Source organism: Glycine soja, chromosome 18, assembly GCF_004193775.1.
Source record: "Glycine soja cultivar W05 chromosome 18, ASM419377v2, whole genome shotgun sequence".
In the NCBI taxonomy this organism is placed as follows: Eukaryota; Viridiplantae; Streptophyta; class Magnoliopsida; order Fabales; family Fabaceae; genus Glycine; species Glycine soja.
The window spans coordinates 8,702,707-8,721,966 of record NC_041019.1 but is presented as its reverse complement, the minus strand read 5'-3'; the positions used below and the strand labels follow the sequence as shown (position 1 = coordinate 8,721,966).

The 19,260-nt window shown below is 37.4% G+C and overlaps 1 pseudogene; it reads right to left on the bottom strand.

Annotated features, from left to right (window-relative positions):
• Positions 1-8,867: 8,867 nt before the first annotated feature.
• LOC114396871 lies at positions 8,868-10,502 on the bottom strand (annotated as a pseudogene).
• Between the last annotated feature and the right edge of the window lie 8,758 nt (positions 10,503-19,260).

Sequence of the window (19,260 nt, the reverse complement as noted above, 5' to 3'; positions counted from 1 at the left end):
TCAATTTCTTTCTGTCCACTAACTGTTGTCTAAAAACAACTGTGTTCCTCAATTTCCACACACAAAAGACCACTGCTCCCCATGTTGCTTGCCAAAATTCTGACTCAATTCTAGAACCTCCTAAACCTGCAAATTACATGAAATGAACTTCCAAACTACTTGGCTGTGCAAGAGAAAGAGATTTCCATGAGATGCATTCCAACTAAACATCTTGAATGACATTAGAAGAGATGAAAAGATGTTGAGCAGATTCTTGATGACCCAAACAGAGAGGACACATTTGATCACAATTCCTATCAATGACATTTCTCTTTACCAAGTTATCAAGAGTTGGCATTCTATCTCTGAAAATTCTCCAGATAAGAATTTTAGCTTTAGGCGGAATTTTAATTTTCCATATCTACTCAAAAAGTTGTCAAGTTTCTCCCGCCCCTCCAAGTTGTTGAATAAAGTGATAGGCCGATGAAGTTGAAAACTGCCCTGAGGGGCATTGCTTCCAAAACTATCTGTCTTCTCCTGAAATTTGTAGTTGGACCCCTTCCAGTAATTGATGAAGCTGTTGTATAAGTTCAGTCTCCCATACAAAAGGGTTCCTCCTCCACTTTACCTTCCACCGCCAAGAACCATCCCTCCATGAACCCATCTTACCAATCACTTCCTCCTATTGGTCAGAGATAGTAAAAAGTTGATAGCAATACTCAGAACAACAACAATCAAGGGGGAAACATAGCAGCAAATAGTATTGTTGATAACAGGTCAAAAAGGATCACACAAAAGCCCAAATACCTTCAAGAGTTCGTTTAGAGTGGTTTGACAGCAATATACTGATTTTGGCAGCCTCTATAAGTTGTTCGTGTAGCTGATAGCATTTTTCACGTTTCCTTTAGCTTTATCTTTTCAAATGCAAATATTTCAAAAGCTTGTTATAATCAATTCCAGCTCAGCATGTATGCGAAATCTATATAAGAAGTAACAAATGAAATAAAGAGGCATCAGAAAACTTATCTCAAATTTATTTGTGTTTCCCTCCCTTTTCTTCTTCTTCATCCAGTTGCTTAACAACTGGTCCGACCTGCCCTTTCACCATGCCGGACCACCATACCCGACAAGTGACTACTGATAGACTGGAAGAAGCAGTCCACCGCCTCACCCAAGGTCACGCCTCTTTGACAGACAGCCATCAAACACTTAATATGAAAATTGATTCCGTCCATGCCTCCCTCACTTCCCAGATCGAGTCCCTTTTCGATTGTTTGGCCACCATCACTGTCTCCCCAACCTCCCCCATCTCTCCTACACAACAGCCACCATCCCCAGCATCTCGTCATCATCATATGAAATTGGATGTGCCGAGATTTGACGGTCACGATGCCCTTGGCTGGATATTCAAAATTTCACAATATTTTGATTACCAAGGAATACCTGAGCAGGAGCATCTAACGGTGGCTTCCTTTTATATGGATGACCCTGCATTGTCCTAGTACCAGTGGATGTACCGGAACGGCAAGCTCTCGAGTCGCGATTCACACCTTCTTTCTATGATGATCCTCAAGGAGCATTATTCAAGTTGCAACAGACTGGTACTGTGAGTGTGTACCTCACTGACTTTGAGAGGCTTGCCAATCGTACAATGGGAATCACACCATCTAGTTTGTTGAGTTGCTTCGTCTCCGGTCTGATTTCGGAATTTCGTAGGGAGGTTTAGGCGCTGCGGCGATATCTCTTCCCTAGGCAGTAGAGCTCGCATGTCTTTAGGAGGACAAATTGTTGGACTGCCGTCGCGGTTTCCGCGCACCACCAGTCCCACAATCCACTCCTTATCCCAAGCCAGGGCCAACACTCTCCACTCAAGCCTTTAAAATACCAGTGAAGCGCCTTACCTCAGAAGAACTCGCAGTTCGCCGTGACCAGGGGTTGTGCTACCACTGTGACGACAAGTGGTCCCCGGGCCACAGATGCAAACCTCGCCTCCACCTCTTCATCGCGGATGATGAACCCGATGAGCTTGACTCCCCTTCCTCTCCGACTACGGCACCTTCAACTATCTCCCAAATCAGCCTCAACGCCATGGAAGGTACATTTTCCCCTCAGACTTTTTGCCTCCTCGGCTCAATTCACCATCAACAACTCGTTATTCTCGTGGATGGCGGCAGCACGCACAACTTCATCCAAACGAGGATGGCACGATTCCTTGCTCTTCCTTCCTCACCCACCACATCCCTCCGCGTGATGGTTGGTAATGGCAGCACACTGGATTGTGACACCGTCTCGCACCAGGTTCCATTCTCGATTCAGGGCAACTCCTTTACCCTAGATTTGTTTCACCTTCCCCTTTGCGGTGTAGATATCGTGTTAGGCATGCAATGGTTGAAGCTCCTCGGCCCAATTACAACAGATTATGCAGCGTTGACCATGACTTTTCATTATATGGGCCACAACATTACCCTTCACGCTGATGCCCCTCTCACCCCAGCTTCAGTCATGGCCCACCAACTCAAACGCTTTGCCCAGACCCAAAGCATATCAGCCCTGTTCCACATAGCCCCTGTTATAGCCCAACCAGAGTCGTCTTCTTCATCCACACCACCCCCTTCGTCCATCCCACCTCTAATTACCACTATCCTTGCCTGCTAGCCAGATATATTTTCTGAACCTACTCACCTTCCTCCCCACCGCACCATCCAACACCATATCCACCTCCTACCAAACACCGACCCCGTTAACGTCAAGCCCTATAGATATCCACACTTCCAAAAGACTGAAATCGAAAAATAGATTTCCTCCATGCTCGATTCTGGTTTAATACAACCCAGCCATAGTCCCTTTTCCTCCCGATACTCTTAGTCAAAAAGAAGGATGGTACATGGCGCTGTTGCGTTGATTATAAAGCTCTGAATGCTCTCATGGTTAAAAATCGTTTTCCAATGCCAACCATTGATGAATTGCTCGACGACTTGGGCCATGCTTCTTGGTTCTCGAAACTCGACTTGCAGCAGGGCTTCCATCAAATTCGAATGGCAGAATCCGATATCCACAAAACCGCCTTTCGCACACATCAGGGCCATTATGAGTTTCGGGTCATGCCCTTTGGCCTCTGTAATGCCCCCTCCACGTTTCAGGCAGCTATGAACGACACTCTCCGGCCGTTCTTGTGGAAGTTTGTTGTAGTTTTCTTTGATGGCATTCTTGTTTATAGCCCGGACTTAGCCACGCATGTCACCCATTTGGATACCGTTTTGGCCAGCCTTTCAGCCTGGTAGTTCCTTCTCCGACATTCCAAATGTGAATTTGCCAAGACTCAGCTCAATTATTTGGGCCATGTTATTTCTGCGCAAGGGGTAGCTCTAGACCCTGAGAAGATTCAGGCCATGCTGGATTGGCCCATCCCCACCTCACCAACTATTCTTCGTGGCTTCCTGGGCTTGACCGAATTCTATATGAAGTTCATTAAGGGATATGCCACCATGGCCTCTCCCCTTACATCCCTTCTTCAAAAAGATAACTTCCTCTGGTCACAAGCAGCAGAGCTCGCCTTCTGGACGCTAAAAACCATGATGACACAAGCCCCTGTTCTATCTACGCCGAACTTCTCTATTCCTTTTACAATAGAGACGGGCGCGTCAACATCAGCCATAGGAGCTGTGCTCTTACAACAGGGACATCCCATTGCTTACTATAGTAAGGTCCTCTATCCTCGATTGCAACACTCCTCGGCGTATGTTCGTGAGCTCTATGCCATCACGTCCGCAGTGTGAAAATGGTGCCATTACCTATTGGGCAATTCTTTCATTATACTCACAGATCATAAGAGTCTCAAGGACCTCATGTCGCAAGTCATTCAGACTCTTGAGCAGCAAAATTACCTGGCCAAACTCCTGGGCTACGATTATGAGATTAAATACAAGCCAGGGTCCACGAACGTTGTCGCTGATGTGTTGTCTTGACTTCTAGATGGTGCTTGCTTGTCATTCTCGATACCTCATTTTGACTTTCTGGACAAGCTTCGTAGTACTCTTTTTGTCTTGACTTCCAGATGGTGCTTGCTTGTCATTCTCGATACCTCATTTTGTCATTCTGGACAAGCTTCGTAGTACTCTTTTTGTCTTGACTTCCAGATGGTGCTTGCTTGTCATTCTCGATACCTCATTTTGTCATTCTCGATTTCATCACCGGTTTACCTTCATCTCAGGGCTTCACGGTAATCTTGGTGGTGGTTGACAGGTTCTCGAAGGGGGCTCACTTCGGCGCACTTCCAACTCATTATTCAACATTTAAAGTTGCTTCTCTCTTTCTGGACATGGTCTGCAAACACCATGGTTTTCCCCGGAGTCTGGTCTCCGACAGAGACACCATTTTTCTTAGCACCTTTTGGCGCGAGCTTTTTCGATTAAGTGGGACGAAACTTTGTATGAGTACAGCTTACCATCCTCAATCTGATGGCCAGACGGAGGTCCTTAATCGGACTTTGAAGCAGTACTTCCATTCTTTTGTTCACCATAAACCTTCTCTTTGGTTTCATTTCTTACCTCTTGCTGAATGGTCTTATAATACCACAGTGCATTCAAGCACTGGATTTTCTCCTTTCGAGGTGATTTATGGCAAGCCGCCACCGTCCATATCTCGTTATATTCAGGGTACCTCATCTATTGATGCTGTCGCTACTTTGTTAGTTGATCGCATAGAACTTCATGCCGCTTTGCATCACCTCCTTTGCAAAGACCAAGAAACAATGAAAGCCAGCGCTGACACCCACCGACGAGATGTCCAACTCTCTGTAGGTGACTGGGCTTACGTCCGACTTCGGCCTTATCGATAGAAGTCCGTAGTTTTCACTTTTCATAAGCTCTCCAAACGCTTCTATGGCCCATTCCAAGTGATTCAGTGCATCGGCTCTGTTGCCTACAAGCCCCTGTTGCCTGCCTCCTCTCGGATTCACCCCGTTTTTCATGTCTCACTCCTGAAGCTTCATTAAGGTCCTTTGCCATCCGAACATGCTCGTCTTCTGCCCGACGCCATTGACAACAACCCACTCATCTCTCCACTATCCATTCTGGACTGGAAGTGGGATGAGACTGTTACACCGGCCATTAAAAAGGTGCTCGTTCAATGGGATGGGTTGGCACCTGAAGATACCTCTTGGGAATCCTGGGAGGACCTGTGCAATTCTTACAGCCTTGAGGACAAGGTTGTTTTCGGGGTCGAGGGTGTTGATAGAAATACTCAGAACAACAACAATTAAGGGGGAAACATAGCAACAAATAGTATTGTTGATAACAGGCCAAAAAGGATCACACAAAAGCCCAAATACCTTAAAGAGTTCGTTTAAAGTGATTTGGCAGCAATATACTGATTTTGGCAGCCTCTATAAGTTGTTCGTGTAGCTGATAGCATTTTTCACGTTTCCTTTAGCTTTATCTGTTCAAATGCAAATATTTCAAAAGTTTGTTATAACCAATTCCAGCTCAGCATGTATGCGAAATCTATATAAGAAGTAACAAATGAAATAAAGAGGCATCAAAAACCTTATCTCAAATTTATTTGTGTTTCCCTCCCTTTTCTTCTTCTTCATTCAATTGCTTAACAAAAGTCCAGGGGAAATATTAGCTAAACTTTGTCTATCCACCCAATCATTCAACCAAAACCTTGTTTTAAACCCATCAACAAACCCATTCAACCATTTCACCTCATGTTTTCCTCCACAAACCCTCTTTAAATCCCTCCACCACCATGACTCATGAGTTTGTTCTCCCTCATTTAGAATGGCCCTCCAACCACCATATTTCAAAATTAACACTTCTTTCCAAAACTCCCTCCCCTCACCACGGAATAAATTTCATCTCCATTTCTCAACAAAGCCTCGTTAAATTACCTTATATCATTTACTCCTAGCTCACTCTCACTCTACTCCTTGCAAATATCCCCCCACTTAACCCATGCTATTTTTTTATTCTCATTTCCCCCTCCCCATAAAAGCCTCCTTTGAATCCCCACTAGAATCTTCCTCACTACATTTTGAATCCTAAAGAAAGAAAAGAGGTAAGAGGATAACACAGAATTTACCAAACATGATCTACCCCCAAGAAACATAAACTTGTTCTTCCAAAGTGTCAACTTCTTGGAAAACTTGTCAAAAATGGGTTGCCATAAGTTCAACTTCCTTGGATTAGCCTCAATTGGTATCCCAAGATATACAAATGGCCAAGATAAAATTCTACAATTCAAGAAATCTGCATATCTTTCCACCACCCTATTTTCCACTCCGACAGCCAGAAGCAACTCTTGTAGAAATTCACCTTCAAACAGGAGACCAAACAATAATGTTTGATTCCTCTTTTTAGGCTTCTCAAAATAGATTTTTTTCTTAATTAGTTTATATGAAAGTTCTATTTTTGGGTCTTTATTCTTTGAAATCATTTTTTTTCTAATTTATCTGCTGTTTGATCATTTATAAGGAAACTAGTCAGTTACTTGTGTATTCGAACGGGTAAGCTGAAAAATACAAATAATAATACATGTGTGGACTATACAAATATATTATTATACAATATTGTTATTTATTAAATTTGAAAGCAAGTAAATGTGAAAAAAATTAATATAAGCTAAAAAATTAATTACTAGCACATATAACTGATTTGAAGATCAAGCAAAAAAAAAATAGATATTATATAACAAAATGGAAGTAACAAAGTTATAATGTTAGAAACATTGTTTGTAGCAAAACAAAAGTATTTAATCTTATATGTTATAAAAAAATGTATAAATGATGGTTAAGATAAGCATGATAACATAACATCATGAGATTGTATAATATGGATGAAAATACAATAGTATACTAATTTATTAACTTCATAGTTACAATATTATACAATATTGTAATTTCTTAAATTTAAAAGCAACTGAATGAGCTGGATATAAATCATATTTCGTCTAAGAAATCCTCATCAACAACCATTGACGGATCAACAATTTTTGTCACCAGCTCAAATAAAACTTTTCTAAAGCCATAAACATCATAGGCACAAATTTGATGAACCTGTTCGATAGTAAATAAAATTCATGTCATAATAATAGATTGAAAGAAATATTTCTAAATATTTCAACATCTATTTCTCTGCATTCATATGTTCCTCAAGACAGAAAAAAGGAAAACACAATTAACATAGCACATAAATATAAACCACAACATCAATCACCTAGTATAAATGATTCATGAAAGTACTCAAATTTACACACTTGCACTTTTGAAAGACAGGCACAAACCAACCAAAGTTCTATGAGCTTTTTGTGTGAATGAAACAGTAGAACTTCTCAAGCCAATGGAAATCAGTACATGTTCAACACCCCACATATATCTTGACCAATTAACTACTTCAGGATGAAGAGCATCTCATGATTCTAGATAATTAGAATGACTTTCAACAGACTTTCTGAAAATTTATTTTGCTAGCACAAAACAATCAGGACAAAGTGATAACAACTAAAGAATGTTCCCATTCAACTCTAGATGCCAAAAAGTTGAGGCTGACACTAAAATCTTAAAACATGATGTCGTTTACTGAAAGACACTCAACCAAAAAATTATAAATAAAAAAATTGAAATTTATACGTCTTATTTTGTCTCAAAAAAATATGTTTCATTATCAAAAGAAATACAAATACATACTCTTATTACTTTATTCTTCATTACTAAGCTTACATATCTCTTTTTTTCATAATTAATTATACATTTATATTTATTTTAAATTGTTGTAAAGACAATAGTTTAATTTTATAAGTATTTTGTATTAGCTTGATCATCATTGAATAAAACTGTGTCATAAGATCTAATCATTAAATATGAATTTAGCATTGGCGAAAATGGAGTATACGAGAATGGTGCCTCATGCTATAAAATACAAAAAGACATAAGGTGTCACTTAGGTAACATTTTCTATAATCCTATGTGACAAAAACCATCTATTTTGATAAATACTTTCTTCATGAATCCATTATGATAAATTTTAATTTTTAATCCATTTTAATAATAAAAAAACCATTATAGTCATCATTGGGCGGTTTAACCACTCAAAGAAGGAATAACTGAAGCCTTTAAATAATATTCTGGCGTGCAACCAAGATCATGTTCTAAATCTTACAGATTCCAAGCAAGTCTTCAAAAGACAAATTACCACTTCTAAAGACATTTTATTTCTGAAGTTCTACAGGCAGCAGATTATAGCTACCCAAATTAATTGCCACGCTTCTGTGCCTCTCGATCTTGTCTTTGACTAATCTAGAAGGAAACTTGGCCAGCTGTAAGAGTAGTTCAATTATTTATTACTAACTAGTTGTTATTGCTGCAAGGGGGAACACACTTTAATTATAAATCTCCTAATGGATGATATTTTCCTTAGATTAATTGTTATTGCTGCAAGGGGGGACACACTTTTCCTTTATCTATTTTTTTTCTTCCAATTTTGTAAGAAAGAACAATGCATTAATCCAAGATAGAGATGGTATTTTTTTAAAACCACGTATGTGTATCTTTCATTTGAAACACTATGTGCAATTAAGTTTCTTTTTTTTCAAATATTTAAATAAAGATTTTTTTGCCTTCAAACCTAAACTCATACACCCATATATTTTTTTATACACCCACGTAAATCCAATAAAAACATAAAATACTTTAATTTTTTTAGACTTGCACATTTTCAGATGTTAGCTGTTGAGTCACACTAATCATTTTTCAACATATTCAACATATATGCCATATTCACAATTAAATAATTCTTTAAAAAAAAAAGCCAAATGTTTTACCCTTTAAGGTAAATATTACAATTATAAGTCTCTCTCATCCTTTAACGTTTACTCTCAAGAGTTAAACATTCTCAATGGTATATCTTAGACTTAACAAAATCCACCAAAATTACATACTCTTCAGTGGACTTCTTATCCATTTCATTCCTCAACAATTGAGGAAAAAACAGCCAATTCGCCGAGATAGCCAAGAATGCCACCACGAGTGGCCCTGACACGGCATGGTGCAGCCGCCATCCACGACGGAGAACCACCTTCTTAACAGCCACCTCCGCCACCGTGAAGCACAAAAAAACACGTAACTTCCCACGTGGAAGGTACACGTGTAACATGATAATAGATTAACTCATGCACAAGCCTAGACACAAGGAACGTGGTCAACATGGCAGCTGACGTGGCACATGAGGGACCCACTAAACCCATAATTGTACAGCTTACGTGGTTGTATACTGTAGAACGTAGAAGACAAGAAATCATAAGTAGACATGGCAATGGGACGGGGCGGGTACGGATATTGTCTCCCCAATCCCTTATCCCGACTCCTCAACATATCCCCATACCCGTACCTGATACCCGACGGGTTAAAGTTTATTATCCCATTCCCATACCCATCGGGTACCCGTTGGGTATCGGGTATCCCCAACTCCGTCCCTTATCCAATTCAAATTAGAAAAATATTTTTTTTTGTAAAAAAATTATTAAAAATTTGATTTTACAAAAAATAAATTGATTGTTATACATTTATTTTTAACCACTTATATATCTATAAATTTATCATAGTGCATGTGTCTACAAAAATCATTAAGAAAATAATATTAAATTATGTAAAAATTCTAAAATAAAATTAACTAGTAATAAAAATTTTATGTCTTTTGATTAAATTATGCAAAAATTTTAAAGATTTTAATTGGCGAGGCGGGTTCGGGTTTGGGGTCGGGACAGATCTAATAATCCCATACCCGTACCCGTATCCGACTTTTGATTATCGGGGAAAACCCAAATCTGAACCCATACCCGGTCAACTCGGGTATTACCTGTCAAAGTTGGGACAGATTCGGACGGGTACCCACCAGTATGGATTTTCTTGCCATGTCTAACCATAAGGTTCCATCTATGACCCCAAAAATCATGAAGTGAGGATGAAAGGTAGGGTTCGTTGAAGTGTGGTTCTATCTCCAAGCCAAAAAGGGTTTGAACAGGGGTTGCAATAAGAGCAAAAACAAGCTCTAAGCCAAGGTACAAGTGAAGACAATAGAGGACTAATATGAAATGAGGGTGGAAGTATTCATTGTACTCATAAACACGTGCGATCATTGCAAAAATAAGCAATTTTAAGGGCAATAGCCATTTTGGCTTTTGGGTGTTGGTGGTGTTATTTTTATTGGTTGGTGGATGTTGTTTTGGGGTGATGAGGAGGGAAGCTATGGAGATGAAATGGACAATGTTTGGGGGTGATAGGGCAAGAGGGCCTTTGTTGAAGGAAAAAAGTAGGAGCTTGAAAATGCCAAGTTGAACAAGGAAGTGTATCCAACTAAATTAGGTGAAGAGATGTTCAAGGGAAGGATGATGAAGAGGTAGAGAATAGGGAGAAGGGAGAGAAGTCTCAAGAAGCCCTTTGGTATTCTTGCAACTATGTAAAAACAATAACATAAACCTAAGATGGCTGAAATCCATACTTTGATTAACCTTTCAATTTCACCATACATCTCCTCTCCTTGAAGCTATGAGTTGAGTATGTGAAATGTCAACGGAAATTATGAGTATTGTTATAGGGTGAGTCTCGGACATTTTTTTAATCATCATGTGCTATAGAAGACTTTAGACAGGAATGATATTATATGTAAATAATTCAAGATGTGTTATAAAATATGCAACACAATACACACAATATATATTATATTCGAAAGTAAGCGTTGACTGGTTCAATGATTCTTGTTGTTACTGAATAATACTAATGGCTTATATTTTCCTTTTAATTGTTATATATTGCAGCCAGAGAGAGAGAGAGAGGTGGCTCGACTTTCTTCTATGATTGTCTCCTGCAGGGGACGCCGAAGGGGATGCACTTTTTTTTTTCAATTTTTTTAAGGGAGAAGTGAAGAACAATGCCTTAATTCAACAAAGAAAAGATATTTTCCATTAAAAATAATCTCTTTGAACCCAATATAATTATTATGTACAATAAAAAGAGTTTTCCAAATATTTAACATAACTACTTAATCAAATCTCATTCAAAATCACTAATTAAGGTAGAATTACAATTTCCTATTAGTTTATTCATGTTTTCTATTATAGGAAGATCGAGAAGATATCTAAATTATATATATATATATATATATATATATATATATATATATATATATATATATATATATATTGCTTAAAAAATCAATTTGGTGAATCTTTCCCTTTGATGGCTCAAATCCACTCATCCACCATTTCACGGGTCGCAAAAGAAAGAACTTGAGGGAATCTTGAGTTTTGCAGTTGTCAAAAATTGTCCACCTTTGTAGATGATGGCTGGTTGGCCTTAGGGAGACAAGCGTAACCATAAATTGTTAGTCAATGATTTCCTAAAGTATTCCTTGGCACAAAATGACAAATTCTGTTAGCAAGAAATTAGTATAAATAAAGCAATTGTAAGGCACACATGATATGAAAAAAGCTAAGTTTCCTTTCTTTCTTACCTTGTTTGGAGGTGCTGGCCTCGAATCCAATTTTCTTTCAAGTTTTTCTATCAATTTTGGTGCTATCGTTCCATCCGGTCCACACCATAGGTACCTTCGATAAGCTTGATGAAGTTTTACTCAGACTCACCAATCATCAACTATCCCTCGGCGAATCCATGCACTCACTCACTCAGAAAATTGATGAACTCCTTAATCGTGTCACTCCCATCCTCTCGTCATCTTCTTCTCCAACACCTCCACCATCACCATCGGTACCTGGAAACAATCACCGATTGAAATTAGATGTGCCTAATTTTGATGGCACCGAACCACTTGGTTGGATTTTCAAAATCAACCAATTCTTCGAATACCATGGCACACCAAAGAATGAAAGACTTACCATAACTTCGTTCTACATGGAAGGCAGGGCGCTCGCATGGTTCCAATTCATTCTACATGAGTCTTTCTGTCCCTTGCCCTCTTTTCTTTGAAGAATTGTGCCACCAATTGGAGGAACATCCTGAGTATCAACATCTCTGACAAGCAATCACGGTGGACCCCGACAAGCACTCTGGATTCACTCTTGTTCATAACTTGATCCTCAGGAAGGAACGAATTTGGCTACCAAAGGACCTGCCCCTGATTCCCACATTACTGGTGGAGTATCATACAACACCCACGGGAGGCCACATGGGGATTGTGAAAATGATAGCTTGCTTGACGGAAAACTTTGAATGGTCAGGACTTTGAGAAGATGTCACGAAGTTTGTCTCGCAATGTATTGATTGTTAGCATGCTAAGTACGAGACACAAAGAGCAGCAAGATTACTATGCCCTCTATCAGTTCCCCATCGACCTTGGGAAGACTTATCCTTGGACTTCATCACCGGGCTCCCACCATATCACAACAACAAAGTTAATACTGGTAGTGGCTGATCGATTTTCAAAAGGCGTTCATCTTGGCATGCTTTTAGTGACACACACAGCCCATGCGGTAGCCTCATTGTTCATGGAAATCATGGGCAAGATTCACGGCCTCCCTCGCAGTCTGGTCTCCGACTGCGACCCCCTGTTCGTTAGCAAATTCTGGCCGGAGTTGTTTCGTCGGAGTGGCACACATCTAAGGATGAGCTCCGCTTATCACCTACAAAGTGATGGTCAAATGGAGGTGCTAAACAAGGTCATAAAGCAATGTATGCACACATTTGTTCATCGTCGGCCAAGGGAATGGGGCAAGTTTCTTCTCTGGGTGGAGTGGTCTCATAAGACTTCATGGAATGCGGCAACAGGCACCACTCCATATGAGATCACATTCGGGCGCAAATCCTTTAATTTTCCTGAATATATCGCTGGTTCTTCAGCTTTGGATGAAGTTGACGAAATGTTGACCAACAGAGAAGAAACATTTCAGGTCATTCGCAAGAAGCTTCTCAAAGCACAAGACCGTATGAAGATAACTGTAGATGCTAAATGAAGAGAGGTGATCCACCAACCAGGAGATTGGGTTATGCTTAAATTAAGGCCCCACCGAAAAGTGTCCGCTAAGGGACCACAAGCAATCATGGGCAAGTTGGCTAAGAGATTCTACGGACCATTTCAAGTTCTGGAACGCATAGGACCCGTGGCATACCGCTTGAAATTTCCGGAAGAAGTCCGCATACATCCTATTTTTCACCGCTCCCAGTTGAAAGCATTCAAAGGCTCCCTAGAACATATTTAGGAAGTTCACTTTCCAAATCAATTTGTTCAACACCAACCATTCATTACTCCCTTAGCTAGCCATATTAGATTATCAGCGAGCTTTAGAACAAGGGCCTAGGGAAGTGTTGGTGCAATGGGAAGGGCTATCCTCGGATGACACCTCATGGGAGAATTTGGATCAATTATGTGAGGATTATCACCTTGAGGACAAGGTAATTTTACAAGGGCCGACGAATGATACAAAAGCTGGGGCAGTTAATAGAGAACACAAAACAGAGGTACAAACATAGAAACCAAGGGTACTGATAGCGAGAAAGTAAAGAGGGCCATCACAAAGCCCTCTTACCTCAGAGTATGAGAAGGAAACGTGAGAAAGGAAGCTGACCTGGAATGAAGAATTGCTAGATGATGTGTGACACCCTCTACCCCTCACATATATATTAATAAAGGAATAAAAATTCAAATATTAATTAAAAGTATTTTTAAAACATTTTTAAATACAAGCTTTTCAAATGGGTAAAAGGCTCACATTCACTTTCTTCTACATCATATTCAAACTTGTCCAAATAAATAATAAAGTCATCTCGACTCAAAGAAAGTCATATAAGTCTCATACAATTAATATAGAACTTATATCCTAATGTCACATCCTATCAGAGCGTGGTGTTCCCGTGTCCTCTAGCATGAGGTTCTTCATAGTCATCCACCTATTCATCTGCTCCCCCGAACACAAAGTTCAAGATCATCACAGGATCCAAACACAAACAGCAAATCGGGAGTGAGTTATCACATTGCTAACTACTAGAGAGAAACAACACAACATATAGTAGCCAAATACAATTTACTTAGCATATCTCACATTATTTCATCACTTTGTCATTCATCAATCACACTTTTCATCCATCAATCACACCTTTCAATCATCAATCATTATACACAGGAATCACACACTCCGATCAAGACATAATAACACATCAATTTCATAATAAACAATTAGCAAGCGTATGCGACAGTTATGCTAAGACTCAAGCCTATATGCAATGTGGTACCATGTCAGTGAAAAACCACCCTGGGGCGCTTAGGAGTACATAACAAGACACACCACACAATGGGTTTGTCAGGTCACTCTCACTAAGTAAGATCATAGGGAGACCAGTCAGGGTCACGATGTTTTGCGAGAATGCTCCAACCATATGGGATCAACATAGGCTTAAAGGAGCACTCAAACCCGGTGACCCCCAAGGCCTACACTCCGAAGAGTCCGTCAGGGCCTCTCCCTCCTGATTCAGGTCCAACCCCTAAAATTATTTTAGCACACAGACTCTATCTATGAACTGTACAAAACACACGACTTCTCAATTGTTCTCAAAATAATTTTAACTCGTCGCCCTTTAAGGTTCTTATCATTAACTCGTCGCCCTTAAAGGGACTTAACATTAACTCGTCGCCCAAAAAGGGACTTAGCATCAACTCGTCGCCCTAAAAGGGACTTAACATCAACTCGTCGCCCTAAAAGAGACTTAGGATCGTGTGATTGTAAAATTCATAGTTCACAACTCGATGCACATATATATCTCAATCTTATACATACTCAATTTATCACATACACTTAATCCCAATCACAATGGTATAATCTCAATTTAACATGTTATCCCACCTCATGAATCATATACACTTTACCTATGAACTATGCAATACACACATCTACTCAATTGTTTTCAAAATCATTTTAACTCGTCGGGTTCCCACAGTGGATCCCATCACAATACTCGTCGCCCTTAAAGGGTCTTACAATTGTGTGATTGCACAGTTCATAGTTCACAACTCAATACACACATCTCATCTCAATACACATGCATTTCATCATCCGTCACATGTTTAATTTATCACATACTCACAGTTTGAATCATCATTTCATAACCTCGACATAACAATTTATACAAAAGATTTCATCACAACATGGGGTGTAAAATCCCTGAAATAGTTTCTCACAATTATATCAAAATCAATTAATCAAATTCATGGGTTAAACACAAAGACATCAAGAGCACTCAAGTTTATCAACCAATTCTCATCAGGACATCAATTGGTACATAGAACACAATAATATTATATTTATAATCATAAAGAGAAAATTATAATTCAATAAACATCCCAAAATAAATCCAAATTTAGTTCTCTAAAGATCCCTACACATGTTCATTCTAATCCCCAATTGCGATAAACTCATCCCTTACCTCTAAGCGGATTCACGTGTCTTCCCATAACGATAGCGTCATCTCTAGCGGTTCCCTAAAATTTCTTCAGTTTTTCCTCCGACTGCTCCAGTAGAATACCAAACGTCAGAGAAACGGAGAAGGGATTAAAGCCTCCATTTGGACTATCTTCATGCGATTCAGTTTTCTCCCTCCAAGAACATTATCTCGCAAATCCCAACGGTCAACGCGTGCGCAATTGAATTTCGAACAACATATCCAAAATTCACGACAATCCAACGGTTAACGAAACCGGGATAGTAGTTTTACCAAGATAGCTCTGGGTTTCTGCGGGACAGGAAAGGCTACAATGCGAGGGGTATTTCTCTTAGCTCAGACATGATATCAAAATTCCCAACGGTGAGAATGCTCGGAATTGGGTTTCGAACGTGGTAATAAAATTTCACGACGATCCAACGGTAAACGAGTCCGAGATCGTCGTTTTTATGAGACAGGTTTGGTGGGCTGCGGGAAAAAGAAAGTGTTTTGAGAGGAGAAGGAGAAAAAAACGAAAATGAGGAAAAGAAGAGGCACCGTCATTGTGAAAACTGACCTAGCGTTATTTATAGTTAGGTTTACTCTATTTATTTATTTATTATTTTATACCAGCAACTTTATTTTATTCTCTATCAAACAAATAAATAAAATATCCTTTTTATTTTATCTCAAATCATTATTTTAATTAATAATTATATCTCCTTATTTATTTATTTACAAAATCTCATCATTTTTTTTAAAACTCTATTTATTTATAAATAACAATCATTTTTAATCTAGTTTACGAAAATTGGGATGTTACATGATGGCTGGTTGGCCTTAGAGAGACAAGCATAATCATAAATTGTTAGCCAATGATTTCCTAAAATATTCTTTGACACAAAATGACAAATTCTGTTAGCAAGGAATTAGTATAAATAAAGCAATTGTAAGGCACACATGATATGAAAAAGGCTAAGTTTTCTTTCTTTCTTGCCTTGTCTGGAGGCTGGCCTTGAATCCAGTTTTCTTTCATGTTTTCTCTATCAATATATCTTTAATATAGAATTTTAACTGAGGAGAGTAATTTATCAAAAAATTTAAATTTCTTTAATATAAAATTCATTGTTTGGATGTTTTTTTTTTGAAGAATTTAAATTTTTGGAATTTTAAAACATATTTTTAAACCACTAAAAATGTGGAGTTTTAACTTCTTTCTAAAAGGTGAAAAATTGAAATTCTCTTCTTATATTAGAACTTTCCAAAAAGTTCGTGTATTTCCTTTATAACCTTGATCCTCTTTTCCCCCTAAAAGTCTGAAATCGCATTCTCGAACTTGTGACTCATTTTCTTTCACCCTCAATTTTAATTTTTTTTTTACAAACACAAAATTTTGAAAATAAAAAAATTTTAATTGAGGTATTTGAAATTCTTAGAATTTAAAATTCCTCAGAATTTTAAATTTCCTCATCTAAACACACTCATAGTGTTTTCATTTCAGATTTCTTCTTTTATTCCCAAAACCATAAATGCATATGCTACATGTTGCCATCGTTGTATGTCCAATATGTTTGTTATACCTCAAGTGTACCTTATGCAATCATAATAGTGGTTTCGAAAGTATGGATATCAAACCTAAATGACGAGTTGTATTCCCAATTAGTCAAGTTTATTAAATTAACAATTGAAGTAATTAAAAAGATAATTTAAATATTTTTAGAGTTTTGGATTTATAAGTAAACAAATATACGAATATAAAGAAAGGGTTCATTGATGATAAGAGTGATTAGGGATTATGACTTACTAGTACTAATTTTCCTTCAACCCTAGTTGTAATAAAATGCTTTCTCCAGTTAATTACTCATTCACAAAATCAACTAAAGTCTATGATCAAGGTTAGAAGATGCTTCTTGCCTTAAATCAATACCCCAATGATCATTGGTTCTATCAATTTAAGTCAAAAGAAAATCAATTATAGGAAATATTAATTAAAGATTAACTAATGTATTGGAGATTACTCAAAGAGTTTGATCATGCAATTTGACATAAAACATTCTCTACCTAAATCTACCAATTACATGTTTAGTATTATGCAATTGATTAAGTATTAAAATGATTGGTTTCAAGTAAACAGTAAAAACAAGTGAATTAATTAACATAAAATCAATGAGAAATTTCATTAAAAATGAGGAGAATGGTACAAATGAAAAGTTATCTAATAATCTTCGGACTAGCTCCTCATGATCAAAACAAAACTAGCAATCCTAGATAAAATAAACATAAACATACCAATAAGTAGGAACAATGATCATAATCCATTCTAGCGATGTTGTTTAAGTTCTTCGGCTCTTAAAAGCTTTCAAGGTTGTCTCAAATTCGTAAAAGATAAGAATAAAACTCAAAATAATTGAAAAGTGATTTTTACATAGTCTAGAAACGTATATATAGCTTCCTAAAGATATTTGCTCGAAAACGAGCACTACAATCGTGGTTAGAAGTGATGCTAAAGCCTTGAACCATTATAAATTGACTATGAGCCTCTTGATTTACCATGATCGTGATCAATTTACCATGGCTATTGTTGGATCTTGACGCTGTTTGGGAGGACTCTTATCACTTTATTGTGATCATGCTGATTACCAAGACCATGATCAATGTACCACGATTGTAATCAAGTTATGTAAAGTTCTTAAATCTTCATAAATTTGTATAATTTCCTACTATTTCACTCAATTGAGTGGTTATACTTTTGGAATATAAAACTAGTGTCCAATTGTAAATTCTACCAAGAAAATGCATACAAAATAACACAAAAGTTTGTACAAAATATCACTCACAAAGTGATTTATCAATAACTTATAAAAGTTCGATTTTAGAAACATTGTTGTGTTGTTTTATGAGAGTTAAAATATGTTTGTGAGCAAAAAGAGTTTTGAAGTTTTCAAACATCAAGGATTAAAAGGAAAAAAAAGTGAATAAACAAAAAATTAGGCAAGTTAATTGAATATTTTAGAATTCAATAAAATTTTCAAAAATTTTAAAAGTAAAAAAAAAACCTTACTTTTTTGTCGTGCTATTTCTTTATTTATCATTGGTCCTCTATTAATAAACAATTTAATTTAGTACTTTAATTTTTAAAACGGTGCAATTTGACCTCTTAATAATCTTCTTGTTCTCACTATTTGTTTTTTAAATTTTAATAAACAATTTACTTTGTTCCTTTGTTTGATTCAATCTCATCCCACTATTAATAAACAATGTCAAGTGAATTTGGACCGAAAAGATCAAATTGAATCGATTTGGAATTAAGCGATCAAATTAAAGATTTTATTATTAGGAGGACCAAATTAAATAAAATAAATAATGAATGAGACAAAAAGATAAAATTAAGCCTTGAAAAATTTATCTAACTCCAAATAAGTGATATATAACTTGATTTTAATAATATATATAACTTGATCAATTTGTTTTTGAAAAATATAGAATCAAACCTGAACATAAAAGTTTGGGTACCAAAATTGCTGAAGCACTATGCTAAGAGGATTAAAGTGCTAAGCCAAAATCAAACATGTCTTGTTACAATACGAGTTCACCCCAAGCTTAACATGTACAACCCAAATTTTCACTCCAATTCAAGTACTAGAAGCATAATTGGAAATTGAATTTATTTTTTACTATTGTAATTGAAGGTGAATATATCTTAACTCAAAAACTCTTCCGCAATTGAAAATTCTAAATCTTTAGAATTTTTCAATTAGGGTAATCATTAGGTTCAAGAATATCTAATTAGCGTAATTGTTGATATTTAGGGTAACCAAATGCCAATTTATAAAGACATTAAATTAAAACAAAGACAAACAATC